The 20,623-nt window shown below is 42.7% G+C and overlaps 11 non-coding genes and 1 pseudogene across 11 annotated transcripts; all 12 read right to left on the minus strand.

The window, feature by feature from the left end:
• Window positions 1–611: 611 nt before the first annotated feature.
• Window positions 612–802, minus strand: LOC141211167 (U2 spliceosomal RNA). Its single transcript, XR_012281151.1, has one exon. It is a non-coding gene; the product is annotated as a U2 spliceosomal RNA (small nuclear RNA).
• Window positions 803–1,917: 1,115 nt separating this feature from the next.
• LOC141211183 (U2 spliceosomal RNA) lies at window positions 1,918–2,108 on the minus strand. The gene has a single exon (XR_012281166.1). It is a non-coding gene; the product is annotated as a U2 spliceosomal RNA (small nuclear RNA).
• A 1,118-nt stretch (window positions 2,109–3,226) lies between these two features.
• LOC141211184 (U2 spliceosomal RNA) lies at window positions 3,227–3,417 on the minus strand. The gene has a single exon (XR_012281167.1). It is a non-coding gene; the product is annotated as a U2 spliceosomal RNA (small nuclear RNA).
• A 1,115-nt stretch (window positions 3,418–4,532) lies between these two features.
• LOC141211744 (U2 spliceosomal RNA) lies at window positions 4,533–4,762 on the minus strand (annotated as a pseudogene).
• Window positions 4,763–10,980: 6,218 nt separating this feature from the next.
• On the minus strand, window positions 10,981–11,171 carry LOC141211453 (U2 spliceosomal RNA). Its single transcript, XR_012281427.1, has one exon. It is a non-coding gene; the product is annotated as a U2 spliceosomal RNA (small nuclear RNA).
• A 1,115-nt stretch (window positions 11,172–12,286) lies between these two features.
• Window positions 12,287–12,477, minus strand: LOC141211445 (U2 spliceosomal RNA). The gene has a single exon (XR_012281419.1). It is a non-coding gene; the product is annotated as a U2 spliceosomal RNA (small nuclear RNA).
• Window positions 12,478–13,592: 1,115 nt separating this feature from the next.
• On the minus strand, window positions 13,593–13,783 carry LOC141211186 (U2 spliceosomal RNA). The gene has a single exon (XR_012281169.1). It is a non-coding gene; the product is annotated as a U2 spliceosomal RNA (small nuclear RNA).
• A 1,115-nt stretch (window positions 13,784–14,898) lies between these two features.
• On the minus strand, window positions 14,899–15,089 carry LOC141211460 (U2 spliceosomal RNA). The gene has a single exon (XR_012281434.1). It is a non-coding gene; the product is annotated as a U2 spliceosomal RNA (small nuclear RNA).
• Window positions 15,090–16,204: 1,115 nt separating this feature from the next.
• On the minus strand, window positions 16,205–16,395 carry LOC141211187 (U2 spliceosomal RNA). The gene has a single exon (XR_012281170.1). It is a non-coding gene; the product is annotated as a U2 spliceosomal RNA (small nuclear RNA).
• Window positions 16,396–17,510: 1,115 nt separating this feature from the next.
• On the minus strand, window positions 17,511–17,701 carry LOC141211189 (U2 spliceosomal RNA). The gene has a single exon (XR_012281171.1). It is a non-coding gene; the product is annotated as a U2 spliceosomal RNA (small nuclear RNA).
• Window positions 17,702–18,816: 1,115 nt separating this feature from the next.
• On the minus strand, window positions 18,817–19,007 carry LOC141211284 (U2 spliceosomal RNA). Its single transcript, XR_012281263.1, has one exon. It is a non-coding gene; the product is annotated as a U2 spliceosomal RNA (small nuclear RNA).
• A 1,115-nt stretch (window positions 19,008–20,122) lies between these two features.
• On the minus strand, window positions 20,123–20,313 carry LOC141211190 (U2 spliceosomal RNA). The gene has a single exon (XR_012281172.1). It is a non-coding gene; the product is annotated as a U2 spliceosomal RNA (small nuclear RNA).
• Window positions 20,314–20,623: the final 310 nt, after the last annotated feature.

Below are 20,623 nucleotides of genomic sequence, written 5' to 3' on the forward strand. Positions count from 1 at the left end.
CATAAGCAACAGTTTAACAGAATGCCACAGACTAATCAACCAAACTTTTTGGGTTGGGTTCTCTTTTATAGTCTGCAGGCATTAAATGAAAGAAGTCAGTGTTCCAGCAGAAGGAGACAACGTTTCAGAAAAGGCATTGTAGCAAACCAAAAAAGAAATTTTAAGCGCAGCAGAGTAACCAGCGCACATACCTGTTAGCTCAGGTGAGTTTAAAAGGCTGCTGTTGATAACAAGGGCATTTGCTAAATAGATGGTGTGTGTGCAACAATATACTGAAAGGTCAATTATATTGTGCAGCTTATCTCACCACCTGTAGTTATTTAGGTGAAAGCTCCAAAATGCTTGCCTAATATGTCTGTTTATCCAAAAGGAAGTAAAAAGGGAGAGCTAGAAAGATAGCATTGCATCACATTACATGGCAATGCAATGCACAGTTGCTGAAGTTGAACCAAAATGAGCTTGTAATCTGGCTTCTGCAACTTTGAACATGAAAAATCCAATGAGGAGAAGAAAAGCAAAGCCAAAGAGTCCATCCCAAAATCCGACAAACAAGCAAAATGAACAAAAAACATTGAATTCAATTCTTTCTGATTTTAGAAACTGCATTAAAGAAGGGGTGCACTGGTCCTGGAGATACTGCAATACCAGGTCAATGCGTGGAGTGGACAGAGCAAGCTCTTTTTCCATCTCCCTGTTCTAAAAATCCATTTAATATATGGTCCCCAGATAGGGGACGTATCAGATATTAAACTGATAAGAACAGATACTACACTTGATCTTAGCCAAAAGGCCGAGAAGCGATAACCAGAATTGGTTTCAAACTACGGAGCCACCCAAGGATCCTGAAAAGTCCATTTGTGGAGATGAGCTCCTGGACTCCCGTTAAGAAGACATGTTGTCAACCTCTAGATCCCTTACATGCCTGCACTTTTCGGCTTGCTGCTGCTGCAATCCACGCGTTTTAGATCTGCATAACTCCACCTCTTTAAACACAGCACCTTCACCCCCTGCTGTTCCCACCCGCCTCAACACCGTTGGAAGGGAGGAGAACCAATTAAGGCGGGGGGTGGGGTGGAACGAGCAGCTGTCTACCCTTAGCAGGAGGGCTCCTGATTACATACCTCTCCTGCTGCTGCTGCTGCTGGCTGTCCAGCAGCAGACTGAAGGTGGCTGCTGCTGTGCACAGGTATATAAAGGCTCAGAGCCTATTATGACACGCGCAGCCAGCGTTCCATTGCCACATTCCATCTACTGCAGTCAGGATACCTGGCTGGCTGAATGTCGCTGAGAAGCTCACAGAGACCGCCATAAGCAACAGTTTAACAGAATGCCACAGACTAATCAACCAAACTTTTTGGGTTGGGTTCTCTTTTATAGTCTGCAGGCATTAAATGAAAGAAGTCTGTGTTCCAGCAGAAGGAGACAACGTTTCAGAAAAGGCATTGTAGCAAACCAAAAAAGAAATTTTAAGCGCAGCAGAGTAACCAGCGCACATACCTGTTAGCTCAGGTGAGTTTAAAAGGCTGCTGTTGATAACAAGGGCATTTGCTAAATAGATGGTGTGTGTGCAACAATATACTGAAAGGTCAATTATATTGTGCAGCTTATCTCACCACCTGTAGTTATTTAGGTGAAAGCTCCAAAATGCTTGCCTAATATGTCTGTTTATCCAAAAGGAAGTAAAAAGGGAGAGCTAGAAAGATAGCATTGCATCACATTACATGGCAATGCAATGCACAGTTGCTGAAGTTGAACCAAAATGAGCTTGTAATCTGGCTTCTGCAACTTTGAACATGAAAAATCCAATGAGGAGAAGAAAAGCAAAGCCAAAGAGTCCATCCCAAAATCCGACAAACAAGCAAAATGAACAAAAAACATTGAATTCAATTCTTTCTGATTTTAGAAACTGCATTAAAGAAGGGGTGCACCGGTCCTGGAGATACTGCAATACCAGGTCAATGCGTGGAGTGGACAGAGCAAGCTCTTTTTCCATCTCCCTGTTCTAAAAATCCATTTAATATATGGTCCCCAGATAGGGGACGTATCAGATATTAAACTGATAAGAACAGATACTACACTTGATCTTAGCCAAAAGGCCGAGAAGCGATAACCAGAATTGGTTTCAAACTACGGAGCCACCCAAGGATCCTGAAAAGTCCATTTGTGGAGATGAGCTCCTGGACTCCCGTTAAGAAGACATGTTGTCAACCTCTAGATCCCTTACATGCCTGCACTTTTCGGCTTGCTGCTGCTGCAATCCACGCGTTTTAGATCTGCATAACTCCACCTCTTTAAACACAGCACCTTCACCCCCTGCTGTTCCCACCCGCCTCAACACCGTTGGAAGGGAGGAGAACCAATTAAGGCGGGGGGTGGGGTGGAACGAGCAGCTGTCTACCCTTAGCAGGAGGGCTCCTGATTACATACCTCTCCTGCTGCTGCTGCTGCTGCTGGCTGTCCAGCAGCAGACTGAAGGTGGCTGCTGCTGTGCACAGGTATATAAAGGCTCAGAGCCTATTATGACACGCGCAGCCAGCGTTCCATTGCCACATTCCATCTACTGCAGGCAGGATACCTGGCTGGCTGAATGTCGCTGAGAAGCTCACAGAGACCGCCATAAGCAACAGTTTAACAGAATGCCACAGACTAATCAACCAAACTTTTTGGGTTGGGTTCTCTTTTATAGTCTGCAGGCATTAAATGAAAGAAGTCAGTGTTCCAGCAGAAGGAGACAACGTTTCAGAAAAGGCATTGTAGCAAACCAAAAAAGAAATTTTAAGCGCAGCAGAGTAACCAGCGCACATACCTGTTAGCTCAGGTGAGTTTAAAAGGCTGCTGTTGATAACAAGGGCATTTGCTAAATAGATGGTGTGTGTGCAACAATATACTGAAAGGTCAATTATATTGTGCAGCTTATCTCACCACCTGTAGTTATTTAGGTGAAAGCTCCAAAATGCTTGCCTAATATGTCTGTTTATCCAAAAGGAAGTAAAAAGGGAGAGCTAGAAAGATAGCATTGCATCACATTACATGGCAATGCAATGCACAGTTGCTGAAGTTGAACCAAAATGAGCTTGTAATCTGGCTTCTGCAACTTTGAACATGAAAAATCCAATGAGGAGAAGAAAAGCAAAGCCAAAGAGTCCATCCCAAAATCCGACAAACAAGCAAAATGAACAAAAAACATTGAATTCAATTCTTTCTGATTTTAGAAACTGCATTAAAGAAGGGGTGCACCGGTCCTGGAGATACTGCAATACCAGGTCAATGCGTGGAGTGGACAGAGCAAGCTCTTTTTCCATCTCCCTGTTCTAAAAATCCATTTAATATATGGTCCCCAGATAGGGGACGTATCAGATATTAAACTGATAAGAACAGATACTACACTTGATCTTAGCCAAAAGGCCGAGAAGCGATAACCAGAATTGGTTTCAAACTACGGAGCCACCCAAGGATCCTGAAAAGTCCATTTGTGGAGATGAGCTCCTGGACTCCCGTTAAGAAGACATGTTGTCAACCTCTAGATCCCTTACATGCCTGCACTTTTCGGCTTGCTGCTGCTGCAATCCACGCGTTTTAGATCTGCATAACTCCACCTCTTTAAACACAGCACCTTCACCCCCTGCTGTTCCCACCCGCCTCAACACCGTTGGAAGGGAGGAGAACCAATTAAGGCGGGGGGTGGGGTGGAACGAGCAGCTGTCTACCCTTAGCAGGAGGGCTCCTGATTACATACCTCTCCTGCTGCTGCTGCTGCTGGCTGTCCAGCAGCAGACTGAAGGTGGCTGCTGCTGTGCACAGGTATATAAAGGCTCAGAGCCTATTATGACACGCGCAGCCAGCGTTCCATTGCCACATTCCATCTACTGCAGGCAGGATACCTGGCTGGCTGAATGTCGCTGAGAAGCTCACAGAGACCGCCATAAGCAACAGTTTAACAGAATGCCACAGACTAATCAACCAAACTTTTTGGGTTGGGTTCTCTTTTATAGTCTGCAGGCATTAAATGAAAGAAGTCAGTGTTCCAGCAGAAGGAGACAACGTTTCAGAAAAGGCATTGTAGCAAACCAAAAAAGAAATTTTAAGCGCAGCAGAGTAACCAGCGCACATACCTGTTAGCTCAGGTGAGTTTAAAAGGCTGCTGTTGATAACAAGGGCATTTGCTAAATAGATGGTGTGTGTGCAACAATATACTGAAAGGTCAATTATATTGTGCAGCTTATCTCACCACCTGTAGTTATTTAGGTGAAAGCTCCAAAATGCTTGCCTAATATGTCTGTTTATCCAAAAGGAAGTAAAAAGGGAGAGCTAGAAAGATAGCATTGCATCACATTACATGGCAATGCAATGCACAGTTGCTGAAGTTGAACCAAAATGAGCTTGTAATCTGGCTTCTGCAACTTTGAACATGAAAAATCCAATGAGGAGAAGAAAAGCAAAGCCAAAGAGTCCATCCCAAAATCCGACAAACAAGCAAAATGAACAAAAAACATTGAATTCAATTCTTTCTGATTTTAGAAACTGCATTAAAGAAGGGGTGCACCGGTCCTGGAGATACTGCAATACCAGGTCAATGCGTGGAGTGGACAGAGCAAGCTCTTTTTCCATCTCCCTGTTCTAAAAATCCATTTAATATATGGTCCCCAGATAGGGGACGTATCAGATATTAAACTGATAAGAACAGATTTTTTTTTTTTTTTTTTTTTCTTTTCTACTCAGATCTTTAAGTCCACCATCACAAGTCATCATGTTAAAATGGTTTCAAACTTAAAAGTTTCCTCATTGTAGATAGCAAACTGGATCTTTTTTTTTTTTTTTTTTCTTTTTTTGTTGTTGTAAATTTACAGCTTATATTATTTTCCATATTCCAGTTTATTTTCCTTTTAACTTTAGAATTTCCATTTTTTACAGGGGGGTACATATGGTGCAACAAGAACATCACAAGGTAAGTACATTCCAATCTTTTTGCTTCCAAATTTCATTAGCTTTTTTATCACCAAACAACACCTTATCTCTCCAGAAATATAAAAACATATAACTTAGGCATAACTTAATACATTCTTGTACCGATACTTCCTTATGTTTAAAAATCAAAATATTCCGAGTTTTCCAAAGCGCCATTTTCACACAAGATAAAATTATCCATACAACCTTGAACACTTCATCCTTGACACCCAACCCGTAAAAAATCCTATTAAAATCTAGAAAATTAACACCACTTAGAGCTTTAACTAAATTACTAATCTTTCTCCATACTAATTGCGCATAACAACAGTTCCAAAAAATGTGCATAGCTGTTTCGCCAGCAGCACATTTACGTCTTGGGCATTTTTCAAACCGTACCAATCCTCTTCTATATTGGAAATCTCGAGTTGGCAGACAGTCTTTAATACTACACCATATTAAGTCCTTGTGTTCATTAGTCAAACACTTAAAATTTGCATTAATCCAAATTTTATCTACAACATTATCGGAAAATCGCTCTACCGGACTAGCTATCACCCTGCTTTCTAAGACTTTTAAAATGTTCTTATGATTTCCAAGTATTTTAAGATCCATATTCATTAATTTAAAATCCCTCAGAATTCTTTCTAAAATAATATAATTCCCAGATGGCATAAACTTATATGGCCGATCCAAATGCATTTGTAACCATTTGTATTTCCTAATAAAAAAACCCAAATTGTATGTTAAAAAGGTTTTCAGCCTAGAAACTGGTCCTAATAAAGTGCATATGCAATTAGCTAAATACTTGGCATAAATGAAGGTTCTGATGTCTGGGAAGCCTTTCCCTCCTTTCCCTTTAATTTTGTACAACTCTTCCCTTTTTACCCTTTCCATTTTTGACTTCCATAGGAAATTAAAACATAACTTAATTATCTTTTTCATTACATTAATAGGAGGTATAAAAACAGTTGAAATGTATAAAATTATCGGAAGTAAGACCTGTTTTATTATCAAGATTTTGCCTTCCATTGTTAAACTTCTCAAGTTCCAAAAATCAATCTTTTTCCTTACCCTTTCAAGCAGGGACTCCCAATTCCTCACATTCCCACATGTCTCTGTAAAAAATACCCCTAAAACTTTAATTTCCATTACTCTCATCAGCATGCAATCCGAATTTAAAAGAAATTTACCCATAGTTAAAACACCTGATTTTTCTAAATTTATTTTAAAACCAGATGCTCCACCAAACCACACAACTGTCCTTAAAACTCTATGAAGACTCTTAATGTCCCGCACTAAAACTGACACATCATCCATATAAGCTAAAACCTTCACTTGGTCATTCCTACTGCCAGGAATAAAAAAGCCATTAATAACTTTATCTTTCCTAAAAGCAGTTAAAAGGGGTTCTATTGCACAAATGAAAAGTATAGGCGACAGGGGGCACCCCTGCTTAACCCCACAATTAATATTAATATTTTCCGATAAAAAACCATTAATAGAAATCTTACTAAAACATAACTTATACAGACATTTAATACGTTCAATAAAAACACCAGGACATCCTATTTTTTTTAAAACGGCAAATAAAAACTCATGAGCAACCCTATCATATGCCTTCTCAAAGTCAAGGGAAACAAGGGCCAAGTCCTGCTTCCTATCAGCCACATCCCATATTATATCTCTCAGTAAGATTAGCGTGTCGGTAATCTTACGATTCGGGACTGCACAAGACTGATCCACCTCAATAACCGACCCTATCACACTCTTTAATCTATTGGCCAATAGTTTTGCATATACTTTATAGTCTGTATTTAGCAGCGTAATAGGCCTCCAATTTTTAATCAGTTCTTTTCCTCCTTTTTTATATAATAAAACAATAAGGCCTTCTGCCCATGACTTGGGAATATTAAAAGAGGACTCCACTTCTGAAAACAACTCATAAAAATCTTCCCCTATAATATCCCACACAACCCTGTAAAACTCCACAGGGAGGCCATCCACACCTGGTGTCTTCTGATTTTGTAAAGTGCAAATAGTATTAAATATCTCCTCCTTAGTAAACTCCCTAGATAAAAGTAATTTTTCTTCCTCACTAAGAGCTTTATCCAGAACCTCTAAAAAATGGTTTTTCAATGATTCATCAATCTTTTTTCGAGAAAACAGATCATCATAAAATATTTTGGCCTGCAATGCTTTCCCTTCTGGGCTCACCTCACCCTCTAAGACCTCAATAAAATCCTTTTTTCCACATATTTTTTTAAAGAAAAACTTAGTGCATTTCTCATCCTCATCCAGGACCTTTACCCTAGAGTTGAAGATGATTTCTTTTCCCTTCTCTTTTAGTGCATTCTGAATTTTCTCCTTTACCTCACTAATACTGCTGTCCATATTAACTCCATTGTTTTGAAAATAATAATAACACTGCAAATTAGCATTTAACGCATCATAAAACTGCCTTTTCTCATACGCTTTCCTCTTTCCCAATTTAACAAAGAAGGTTCTGATCTTATCCTTCATAAAATCCCACCAGTCTAAAATACACTTAAAACCCTTTTTGTTAAGTTTTAATTCATTATAAAAAACCTTAAAGTCTTCTTTAAAATTCTCCCCCTGTAATAAAGAAACATTCAGTTTCCAATGCGAAGGTTTTTTCTTACCGCAAGGGTCTATTGCTAAAGTGCATCCCAATAACTTATGATCCGAAAAAGGATTAATACTTGTCTTAAAAGAGGAACATTTAAAAGAATCAGACATAAAAAAGTGATCAATCCTAGACGTAAAACCTCTGTTTGACCACGTAACTTCAAATTCTTTTTTACTACCATCCATAGCCCATGCATCCTTTAAACTGAAGGCAGAAATTATGTTCTTAAGGCAGGTTACCGACCCATCCCGTACATTATTTAACTGGCAGTTAAAATCCCCACCAATTAAAATCGGATCCGCACCTGATAAAAAAAGCTGTAAAATCTCGAATAAATGTAATCTTTGATTTTTCTCAGTATGAGCATAAATATTAAAACAACGCACCCTTTTACCCTCCCTCATTACTTCTACACATAGAATACGACCAGGGTAAATTTCCTCATACTTCACCACCTCCCACTCACTAGAGCACAAAAAACCCACCCCATCACTTTTCAATTCATTCCCACCAGAAAAAACCATGTTACCCTTCCATATTCCACGTAAATATTCATAGCTCATTTTCCTTTCTAAATTACATTCTTGTAAAAAAATAAAATCGCATTTCTCATTATTCAAAAAATCATATAATGCAGTGCGTTTGTATAAATTGTTCAACCCCTGAACATTCAGGGATACAACAGTAATCATCTTCTAGTAATAGGCCCAGGGCTAATCCCTCCGCCCTCATCTACCAAAGGTGATTTCACATCCACAATTAAGGATTCTTGATCAGAAGAACTTGAGGGAGATACATCCCCAAACAAAGAAGACGCGTCACCACGAGATTTTTTCCCACCCAAGTCCTCCATGATCTCCTGTTGCTCTTCTTCCCATGTACTCCTTTTCAAAGATTTTGAACTTAAGTCCATATTTTCCTGGGCACAAGGAATCCCTGACGACATCTCTGATAATACCGCCAGAGCAGCAACTGTATCCACAATACCTTGTTGCCCCTCCTTTTCCTCTTCCAATGTTCCTTCCTCTCTTCCATCTTCTTTCCTCTCTCCTTCTTTCTTTTTATCTTCTTTCTTCTTGTCTTCCTTCTTCTTGTCTTCCTTCTTCTTTTCTTCCTTCTTCTTTACTTCCTTCTTCTTTTCTTCCTTCTTCCTTTCTTCTTTCTTCTTTTCTTCAGCTTTCTTCCTCTCTTCTCTTTTTTCTCTATTACTTAGAGGTGCCAGAACCTCTACTTCCTGCGCCACATTAGAAGAACTTTCTGATCCTCCATCCTCCATCTGCCCACCATCCCCTTGTTTATCTTCAGCATCAGCCTCAGATGTTTGCCTGGCTTGCATTGGGCACTCTCTCGCCTGATGAACCGGGCCAGAACATACTTCACAAGGGGCGCAATTTTCATCCATATGGCCATATTTCCGACATCGTTTACAATATGGTGGCATATTAGAAAAAAACAAAAAGCCTCTATCTCTATTTATGAACACGACTGGTGGGGGTCTTAAGACACCCCCCTCCACTGACGGGTCCTTTTTAAAAACGACCTGATACAGTCTCTTGCCGTTCCAGGCCCCAAAACCAGTCGTACAACGTTTTTTCATAATTAATACGGAGCAAAACCTTCTTAAGTATGAAGTCACTTGCTCATCAGATATGAAAGGGTTATACATATGTATTGTTAGCATCCTTTGATCAAATTGAAAGCGAGGCGTGGCTGAAATTCCTTCCAATACCTCACTATGCTCACAGGCTGCAGCATATCTAAAACTGGAAAAAACCCTCTCACATACACCAGCACCTCTCAAAGTCACATCGTGTACTCCTCTGTTAGAAAATGACTGAACACAAAAGTACTCATCCTTGCTGATATGCAAGATAGGAGTAAAGACTTTCCTGTACAAAAAGTCCAAGTTTTTAACTTGCCTAAATTCCACACTCACCACAAACCGGATGGTGTCCTTCATGTAGGCATCGTCCTGATCCAAATTCATCTCCATTTCCACACAGAGAAAATTCAAAAGAAAGCCCGATGACGTCCAAAAATAACAGCACCAGACTCGATCCCTTCTGTTCAGCAGCGTCCAGAACTCCAGTCCTGAAGAAATCCTCCTCCACGATCCAGAATTCCTTCCACGCCGAAAGGTACGAGAAACACCTTCCTTCCTTCCCAATAGCAGCAGTTCCAATCGGAAAAGGCCGAGAAAGAATTCCAGTGATCACGAACCTGCCTCCTGACACCAATCACAAGGATCGTGCCAAAAGGCCGAGAAGCGATAACCAGAATTGGTTTCAAACTACGGAGCCACCCAAGGATCCTGAAAAGTCCATTTGTGGAGATGAGCTCCTGGACTCCCGTTAAGAAGACATGTTGTCAACCTCTAGATCCCTTACATGCCTGCACTTTTCGGCTTGCTGCTGCTGCAATCCACGCGTTTTAGATCTGCATAACTCCACCTCTTTAAACACAGCACCTTCACCCCCTGCTGTTCCCACCCGCCTCAACACCATTGGAAGGGAGGAGAACCAATTAAGGCGGGGGGTGGGGTGGAACGAGCAGCTGTCTACCCTTAGCAGGAGGGCTCCTGATTACATACCTCTCCTGCTGCTGCTGCTGCTGGCTGTCCAGCAGCAGACTGAAGGTGGCTGCTGCTGTGCACAGGTATATAAAGGCTCAGAGCCTATTATGACACGCGCAGCCAGCGTTCCATTGCCACATTCCATCTACTGCAGGCAGGATACCTGGCTGGCTGAATGTCGCTGAGAAGCTCACAGAGACCGCCATAAGCAACAGTTTAACAGAATGCCACAGACTAATCAACCAAACTTTTTGGGTTGGGTTCTCTTTTATAGTCTGCAGGCATTAAATGAAAGAAGTCAGTGTTCCAGCAGAAGGAGACAACGTTTCAGAAAAGGCATTGTAGCAAACCAAAAAAGAAATTTTAAGCGCAGCAGAGTAACCAGCGCACATACCTGTTAGCTCAGGTGAGTTTAAAAGGCTGCTGTTGATAACAAGGGCATTTGCTAAATAGATGGTGTGTGTGCAACAATATACTGAAAGGTCAATTATATTGTGCAGCTTATCTCACCACCTGTAGTTATTTAGGTGAAAGCTCCAAAATGCTTGCCTAATATGTCTGTTTATCCAAAAGGAAGTAAAAAGGGAGAGCTAGAAAGATAGCATTGCATCACATTACATGGCAATGCAATGCACAGTTGCTGAAGTTGAACCAAAATGAGCTTGTAATCTGGCTTCTGCAACTTTGAACATGAAAAATCCAATGAGGAGAAGAAAAGCAAAGCCAAAGAGTCCATCCCAAAATCCGACAAACAAGCAAAATGAACAAAAAACATTGAATTCAATTCTTTCTGATTTTAGAAACTGCATTAAAGAAGGGGTGCACCGGTCCTGGAGATACTGAAATACCAGGTCAATGCGTGGAGTGGACAGAGCAAGCTCTTTTTCCATCTCCCTGTTCTAAAAATCCATTTAATATATGGTCCCCAGATAGGGGACGTATCAGATATTAAACTGATAAGAACAGATACTACACTTGATCTTAGCCAAAAGGCCGAGAAGCGATAACCAGAATTGGTTTCAAACTACGGAGCCACCCAAGGATCCTGAAAAGTCCATTTGTGGAGATGAGCTCCTGGACTCCCGTTAAGAAGACATGTTGTCAACCTGTAGATCCCTTACATGCCTGCACTTTTCGGCTTGCTGCTGCTGCAATCCACGCGTTTTAGATCTGCATAACTCCACCTCTTTAAACACAGCACCTTCACCCCCTGCTGTTCCCACCCGCCTCAACACCGTTGGAAGGGAGGAGAACCAATTAAGGCGGGGGGTGGGGTGGAACGAGCAGCTGTCTACCCTTAGCAGGAGGGCTCCTGATTACATACCTCTCCTGCTGCTGCTGCTGCTGGCTGTCCAGCAGCAGACTGAAGGTGGCTGCTGCTGTGCACAGGTATATAAAGGCTCAGAGCCTATTATGACACGCGCAGCCAGCGTTCCATTGCCACATTCCATCTACTGCAGGCAGGATACCTGGCTGGCTGAATGTCGCTGAAAAGCTCACAGAGACCGCCATAAGCAACAGTTTAACAGAATGCCACAGACTAATCAACCAAACTTTTTGGGTTGGGTTCTCTTTTATAGTCTGCAGGCATTAAATGAAAGAAGTCAGTGTTCCAGCAGAAGGAGACAACGTTTCAGAAAAGGCATTGTAGCAAACCAAAAAAGAAATTTTAAGCGCAGCAGAGTAACCAGCGCACATACCTGTTAGCTCAGGTGAGTTTAAAAGGCTGCTGTTGATAACAAGGGCATTTGCTAAATAGATGGTGTGTGTGCAACAATATACTGAAAGGTCAATTATATTGTGCAGCTTATCTCACCACCTGTAGTTATTTAGGTGAAAGCTCCAAAATGCTTGCCTAATATGTCTGTTTATCCAAAAGGAAGTAAAAAGGGAGAGCTAGAAAGATAGCATTGCATCACATTACATGGCAATGCAATGCACAGTTGCTGAAGTTGAACCAAAATGAGCTTGTAATCTGGCTTCTGCAACTTTGAACATGAAAAATCCAATGAGGAGAAGAAAAGCAAAGCCAAAGAGTCCATCCCAAAATCCGACAAACAAGCAAAATGAACAAAAAACATTGAATTCAATTCTTTCTGATTTTAGAAACTGCATTAAAGAAGGGGTGCACCGGTCCTGGAGATACTGCAATACCAGGTCAATGCGTGGAGTGGACAGAGCAAGCTCTTTTTCCATCTCCCTGTTCTAAAAATCCATTTAATATATGGTCCCCAGATAGGGGACGTATCAGATATTAAACTGATAAGAACAGATACTACACTTGATCTTAGCCAAAAGGCTGAGAAGCGATAACCAGAATTGGTTTCAAACTACGGAGCCACCCAAGGATCCTGAAAAGTCCATTTGTGGAGATGAGCTCCTGGACTCCCGTTAAGAAGACATGTTGTCAACCTCTAGATCCCTTACATGCCTGCACTTTTCGGCTTGCTGCTGCTGCAATCCACGCGTTTTAGATCTGCATAACTCCACCTCTTTAAACACAGCACCTTCACCCCCTGCTGTTCCCACCCGCCTCAACACCGTTGGAAGGGAGGAGAACCAATTAAGGCGGGGGGTGGGGTGGAACGAGCAGCTGTCTACCCTTAGCAGGAGGGCTCCTGATTACATACCTCTCCTGCTGCTGCTGCTGCTGGCTGTCCAGCAGCAGACTGAAGGTGGCTGCTGCTGTGCACAGGTATATAAAGGCTCAGAGCCTATTATGACACGCGCAGCCAGCGTTCCATTGCCACATTCCATCTACTGCAGGCAGGATACCTGGCTGGCTGAATGTCGCTGAGAAGCTCACAGAGACCGCCATAAGCAACAGTTTAACAGAATGCCACAGACTAATCAACCAAACTTTTTGGGTTGGGTTCTCTTTTATAGTCTGCAGGCATTAAATGAAAGAAGTCAGTGTTCCAGCAGAAGGAGACAACGTTTCAGAAAAGGCATTGTAGCAAACCAAAAAAGAAATTTTAAGCGCAGCAGAGTAACCAGCGCACATACCTGTTAGCTCAGGTGAGTTTAAAAGGCTGCTGTTGATAACAAGGGCATTTGCTAAATAGATGGTGTGTGTGCAACAATATACTGAAAGGTCAATTATATTGTGCAGCTTATCTCACCACCTGTAGTTATTTAGGTGAAAGCTCCAAAATGCTTGCCTAATATGTCTGTTTATCCAAAAGGAAGTAAAAAGGGAGAGCTAGAAAGATAGCATTGCATCACATTACATGGCAATGCAATGCACAGTTGCTGAAGTTGAACCAAAATGAGCTTGTAATCTGGCTTCTGCAACTTTGAACATGAAAAATCCAATGAGGAGAAGAAAAGCAAAGCCAAAGAGTCCATCCCAAAATCCGACAAACAAGCAAAATGAACAAAAAACATTGAATTCAATTCTTTCTGATTTTAGAAACTGCATTAAAAAAGGGGTGCACCGGTCCTGGAGATACTGCAATACCAGGTCAATGCGTGGAGTGGACAGAGCAAGCTCTTTTTCCATCTCCCTGTTCTAAAAATCCATTTAATATATGGTCCCCAGATAGGGGACGTATCAGATATTAAACTGATAAGAACAGATACTACACTTGATCTTAGCCAAAAGGCCGAGAAGCGATAACCAGAATTAGTTTCAAACTACGGAGCCACCCAAGGATCCTGAAAAGTCCATTTGTGGAGATGAGCTCCTGGACTCCCGTTAAGAAGACATGTTGTCAACCTCTAGATCCCTTACATGCCTGCACTTTTCGGCTTGCTGCTGCTGCAATCCACGCGTTTTAGATCTGCATAACTCCACCTCTTTAAACACAGCACCTTCACCCCCTGCTGTTCCCACCCGCCTCAACACCGTTGGAAGGGAGGAGAACCAATTAAGGCGGGGGGTGGGGTGGAACGAGCAGCTGTCTACCCTTAGCAGGAGGGCTCCTGATTACATACCTCTCCTGCTGCTGCTGCTGCTGGCTGTCCAGCAGCAGACTGAAGGTGGCTGCTGCTGTGCACAGGTATATAAAGGCTCAGAGCCTATTATGACACGCGCAGCCAGCGTTCCATTGCCACATTCCATCTACTGCAGGCAGGATACCTGGCTGGCTGAATGTCGCTGAGAAGCTCACAGAGACCGCCATAAGCAACAGTTTAACAGAATGCCACAGACTAATCAACCAAACTTTTTGGGTTGGGTTCTCTTTTATAGTCTGCAGGCATTAAATGAAAGAAGTCAGTGTTCCAGCAGAAGGAGACAACGTTTCAGAAAAGGCATTGTAGCAAACCAAAAAAGAAATTTTAAGCGCAGCAGAGTAACCAGCGCACATACCTGTTAGCTCAGGTGAGTTTAAAAGGCTGCTGTTGATAACAAGGGCATTTGCTAAATAGATGGTGTGTGTGCAACAATATACTGAAAGGTCAATTATATTGTGCAGCTTATCTCACCACCTGTAGTTATTTAGGTGAAAGCTCCAAAATGCTTGCCTAATATGTCTGTTTATCCAAAAGGAAGTAAAAAGGGAGAGCTAGAAAGATAGCATTGCATCACATTACATGGCAATGCAATGCACAGTTGCTGAAGTTGAACCAAAATGAGCTTGTAATCTGGCTTCTGCAACTTTGAACATGAAAAATCCAATGAGGAGAAGAAAAGCAAAGCCAAAGAGTCCATCCCAAAATCCGACAAACAAGCAAAATGAACAAAAAACATTGAATTCAATTCTTTCTGATTTTAGAAACTGCATTAAAGAAGGGGTGCACCGGTCCTGGAGATACTGCAATACCAGGTCAATGCGTGGAGTGGACAAAGCAAGCTCTTTTTCCATCTCCCTGTTCTAAAAATCCATTTAATATATGGTCCCCAGATAGGGGACGTATCAGATATTAAACTGATAAGAACAGATACTACACTTGATCTTAGCCAAAAGGCCGAGAAGCGATAACCAGAATTGGTTTCAAACTACGGAGCCACCCAAGGATCCTGAAAAGTCCATTTGTGGAGATGAGCTCCTGGACTCCCGTTAAGAAGACATGTTGTCAACCTCTAGATCCCTTACATGCCTGCACTTTTCGGCTTGCTGCTGCTGCAATCCACGCGTTTTAGATCTGCATAACTCCACCTCTTTAAACACAGCACCTTCACCCCCTGCTGTTCCCACCCGCCTCAACACCGTTGGAAGGGAGGAGAAACAAGTAAGGCGGGGGGTGGGGTGGAACGAGCAGCTGTCTACCCTTAGCAGGAGGGCTCCTGATTACATACCTCTCCTGCTGCTGCTGCTGCTGGCTGTCCAGCAGCAGACTGAAGGTGGCTGCTGCTGTGCACAGGTATATAAAGGCTCAGAGCCTATTATGACACGCGCAGCCAGCGTTCCATTGCCACATTCCATCTACTGCAGGCAGGATACCTGGCTGGCTGAATGTCGCTGAGAAGCTCACAGAGACCGCCATAAGCAACAGTTTAACAGAATGCCACAGACTAATCAACCAAACTTTTTGGGTTGGGTTCTCTTTTATAGTCTGCAGGCATTAAATGAAAGAAGTCAGTGTTCCAGCAGAAGGAGACAACGTTTCAGAAAAGGCATTGTAGCAAACCAAAAAAGAAATTTTAAGCGCAGCAGAGTAACCAGCGCACATACCTGTTAGCTCAGGTGAGTTTAAAAGGCTGCTGTTGATAACAAGGGCATTTGCTAAATAGATGGTGTGTGTGCAACAATATACTGAAAGGTCAATTATATTGTGCAGCTTATCTCACCACCTGTAGTAATTTAGGTGAAAGCTCCAAAATGCTTGCCTAATATGTCTGTTTATCCAAAAGGAAGTAAAAAGGGAGAGCTAGAAAGATAGCATTGCATCACATTACATGGCAATGCAATGCACAGTTGCTGAAGTTGAACCAAAATGAGCTTGTAATCTGGCTTCTGCAACTTTGAACATGAAAAATCCAATGAGGAGAAGAAAAGCAAAGCCAAAGAGTCCATTCCAAAATCCGACAAACAAGCAAAATGAACAAAAAACATTGAATTCAATTCTTTCTGATTTTAGAAACTGCATTAAAGAAGGGGTGCACCGGTCCTGGAGATACTGCAATACCAGGTCAATGCGTGGAGTGGACAGAGCAAGCTCTTTTTCCATCTCCCTGTTCTAAAAATCCATTTAATATATGGTCCCCAGATAGGGGACGTATCAGATATTAAACTGATAAGAACAGATACTACACTTGATCTTAGCCAAAAGGCCGAGAAGCGATAACCAGAATTGGTTTCAAACTACGGAGCCTCCCAAGGATCCTGAAAAGTCCATTTGTGGAGATGAGCTCCTGGACTCCCGTTAAGAAGACATGTTGTCAACCTCTAGATCCCTTACATGCCTGCACTTTTCGGCTTGCTGCTGCTGCAATCCACGCGTTTTAGATCTGCATAACTCCACCTCTTTAAACACAGCACCTTCACCCCCTGCTGTTCCCACCCGCCTCAACACCGTTGGAAGGGAGGAGAACCAATTAAGGCGGGGGGTGGGGTGGAACGAGCAGCTGTCTACCCTTAGCAGGAGGGCTCCTGATTACATACCTCTCCTGCTGCTGCTGCTGCTGGCTGTCCAGCAGCAGACTGAAGGTGGCTGCTGCTGTGCACAGGTATATAAAGGCTCAGAGCCTATTATGACACGCGCAGCCAGCGTTCCATTGCCACATTCCATCTACTGCAGGCAGGATACCTGGCTGGCTGAATGTCGCTGAGAAGCTCACAGAGACCGCCATAAGCAACAGTTTAACAGAATGCCACAGACTAATCAACCAAACTTTTTGGGTTGGGTTCTCTTTTATAGTCTGCAGGCATTAAATGAAAGAAGTCAGTGTTCCAGCAGAAGGAGACAACGTTTCAGAAAAGGCATTGTAGCAAACCAAAAAAGAAATTTTAAGCGCAGCAGAGTAACCAGCGCACATACCTGTTAGCTCAGGTGAGTTTAAAAGGCTGCTGTTGATAACAAGGGCATTTGCTAAATAGATGGTGTGTGTGCAACAATATACTGAAAGGTCAATTATATTGTGCAGCTTATCTCACCACCTGTAGTTATTTAGGTGAAAGCTCCAAAATGCTTGCCTAATATGTCTGTTTATCCAAAAGGAAGTAAAAAGGGAGAGCTAGAAAGATAGCATTGCATCACATTACATGGCAATGCAATGCACAGTTGCTGAAGTTGAACCAAAATGAGCTTGTAATCTGGCTTCTGCAACTTTGAACATGAAAAATCCAATGAGGAGAAGAAAAGCAAAGCCAAAGAGTCCATCCCAAAATCCGACAAACAAGCAAAATGAACAAAAAACATTGAATTCAATTCTTTCTGATTTTAGAAACTGCATTAAAGAAGGGGTGCACCGGTCCTGGAGATACTGCAATACCAGGTCAATGCGTGGAGTGGACAGAGCAAGCTCTTTTTCCATCTCCCTGTTCTAAAAATCCATTTAATATATGGTCCCCAGATAGGGGACGTATCAGATATTAAACTGATAAGAACAGATACTACACTTGATCTTAGCCAAAAGGCCGAGAAGCGATAACCAGAATTGGTTTCAAACTACGGAGCCACCCAAGGATCCTGAAAAGTCCATTTGTGGAGATGAGCTCCTGGACTCCCGTTAAGAAGACATGTTGTCAACCTCTAGATCCCTTACATGCCTGCACTTTTTGGCTTGCTGCTGCTGCAATCCACGCGTTTTAGATCTGCATAACTCCACCTCTTTAAACACAGCACCTTCACCCCCTGCTGTTCCCACCCGCCTCAACACCGTTGGAAGGGAGGAGAACCAATTAAGGCGGGGGGTGGGGTGGAACGAGCAGCTGTCTACCCTTAGCAGGAGGGCTCCTGATTACATACCTCTCCTGCTGCTGCTGCTGCTGGCTGTCCAGCAGCAGACTGAAGATGGCTGCTGCTGTGCACAGGTATATAAAGGCTCAGAGCCTATTATGACACGCGCAGCCAGCGTTCCATTGCCACATTCCATCTACTGCAGGCAGGATACCTGGCTGGCTGAATGTCGCTGAGAAGCTCACAGAGACCGCCATAAGCAACAGTTTAACAGAATGCCACAGACTAATCAACCAAACTTTTTGGGTTGGGTTCTCTTTTATAGTCTGCAGGCATTAAATGAAAGAAGTCAGTGTCCCAGCAGAAGGAGACAACGTTTCAGAAAAGGCATTGTAGCAAACCAAAAAAGAAATTTTAAGCGCAGCAGAGTAACCAGCGCACATACCTGTTAGCTCAGGTGAGTTTAAAAGGCTGCTGTTGATAACAAGGGCATTTGCTAAATAGATGGTGTGTGTGCAACAATATACTGAAAGGTCAATTATATTGTGCAGCTTATCTCACCACCTGTAGTTATTTAGGTGAAAGCTCCAAAATGCTTGCCTAATATGTCTGTTTATCCAAAAGGAAGTAAAAAGGGAGAGCTAGAAAGATAGCATTGCATCACATTACATGGCAATGCAATGCACAGTTGCTGAAGTTGAACCAAAATGAGCTTGTAATCTGGCTTCTGCAACTTTGAACATGAAAAATCCAATGAGGAGAAGAAAAGCAAAGCCAAAGAGTCCATCCCAAAATCCGACAAACAAGCAAAATGAACAAAAAACATTGAATTCAATTCTTTCTGATTTTAGAAACTGCATTAAAGAAGGGGTGCACTGGTCCTGGAGATACTGCAATACCAGGTCAATGCGTGGAGTGGACAGAGCAAGCTCTTTTTCCATCTCCCTGTTCTAAAAATCCATTTAATATATGGTCCCCAGATAGGGGACGTATCAGATATTAAACTGATAAGAACAGATACTACACTTGATCTTAGCCAAAAGGCCGAGAAGCGATAACCAGAATTGGTTTCAAACTACGGAGCCACCCAAGGATCCTGAAAAGTCCATTTGTGGAGATGAGCTCCTGGATTCCCGTTAAGAAGACATGTTGTCAACCTCTAGATCCCTTACATGCCTGCACTTTTCGGCTTGCTGCTGCTGCAATCCACGCGTTTTAGATCTGCATAACTCCACCTCTTTAAACACAGCACCTTCACCCCCTGCTGTTCCCACCCGCCTCAACACCGTTGGAAGGGAGGAGAACCAATTAAGGCGGGGGGTGGGGTGGAACGAGCAGCTGTCTACCCTTAGCAGGAGGGCTCCTGATTACATACCTCTCCTGCTGCTGCTGCTGCTGGCTGTCCAGCAGCAGACTGAAGGTGGCTGCTGCTGTGCACAGGTATATAAAGGCTCAGAGCCTATTATGACACGCGCAGCCAGCGTTCCATTGCCACATTCCATCTACTGCAGGCAGGATACCTGGCTGGCTGAATGTCGCTGAGAAGCTCACAGAGACCGCCATAAGCAACAGTTTAACAGAATGCCACAGACTAATCAACCAAACTTTTTGGGTTGGGTTCTCTTTTATAGTCTGCAGGCATTAAATGAAAGAAGTCAGTGTTCCAGCAGAAGGAGACAACGTTTCAGAAAAGGCATTGTAGCAAACCAAAAAAGAAATTTTAAGCGCAGCAGAGTAACCAGCGCACATACCTGTTAGCTCAGGTGAGTTTAAAAGGCTGCTGTTGATAACAAGGGCATTTGCTAAATAGATGGTGTGTGTGCAACAATATACTGAAAGGTCAATTATATTGTGCAGCTTATCTCACCACCTGTAGTTATTTAGGTGAAAGCTCCAAAATGCTTGCCTAATATGTCTGTTTATCCAAAAGGAAGTAAAAAGGGAGAGCTAGAAAGATAGCATTGCATCACATTACATGGCAATGCAATGCACAGTTGCTGAAGTTGAACCAAAATGAGCTTGTAATCTGGCTTCTGCAACTTTGAACATGAAAAATCCAATGAGGAGAAGAAAAGCAAAGCCAAAGAGTCCATCCCAAAATCCGACAAACAAGCAAAATGAACAAAAAACATTGAATTCAATTCTTTCTGATTTTAGAAACTGCATTAAAGAAGGGGTGCACCGGTCCTGGAGATACTGCAATACCAGGTCAATGCGTGGAGTGGACAGAGCAAGCTCTTTTTCCATCTCCCTGTTCTAAAAATCCATTTAATATATGGTCCCCAGATAGGGGACGTATCAGATATTAAACTGATAAGAACAGATACTACACTTGATCTTAGCCAAAAGGCCGAGAAGCGATAACCAGAATTGGTTTCAAACTACGGAGCCACCCAAGGATCCTGAAAAGTCCATTTGTGGAGATGAGCTCCTGGACTCCCGTTAAGAAGACATGTTGTCAACCTCTAGATCCCTTACATGCCTGCACTTTTCGGCTTGCTGCTGCTGCAATCCACGCGTTTTAGATCTGCATAACTCCACCTCTTTAAACACAGCACCTTCACCCCCTGCTGTTCCCACCCGCCTCAACACCATTGGAAGGGAGGAGAACCAATTAAGGCGGGGGGTGGGGTGGAACGAGCAGCTGTCTACCCTTAGCAGGAGGGCTCCTG

The sequence above is a fragment of the Phyllobates terribilis genome, unplaced genomic scaffold (genome assembly GCF_046119375.1).
Source record: "Phyllobates terribilis strain yellow unplaced genomic scaffold, ASM4611937v1 Scaffold_170__1_contigs__length_4071412, whole genome shotgun sequence".
NCBI lineage: Eukaryota > Metazoa > Chordata > Amphibia > Anura > Dendrobatidae > Phyllobates > Phyllobates terribilis.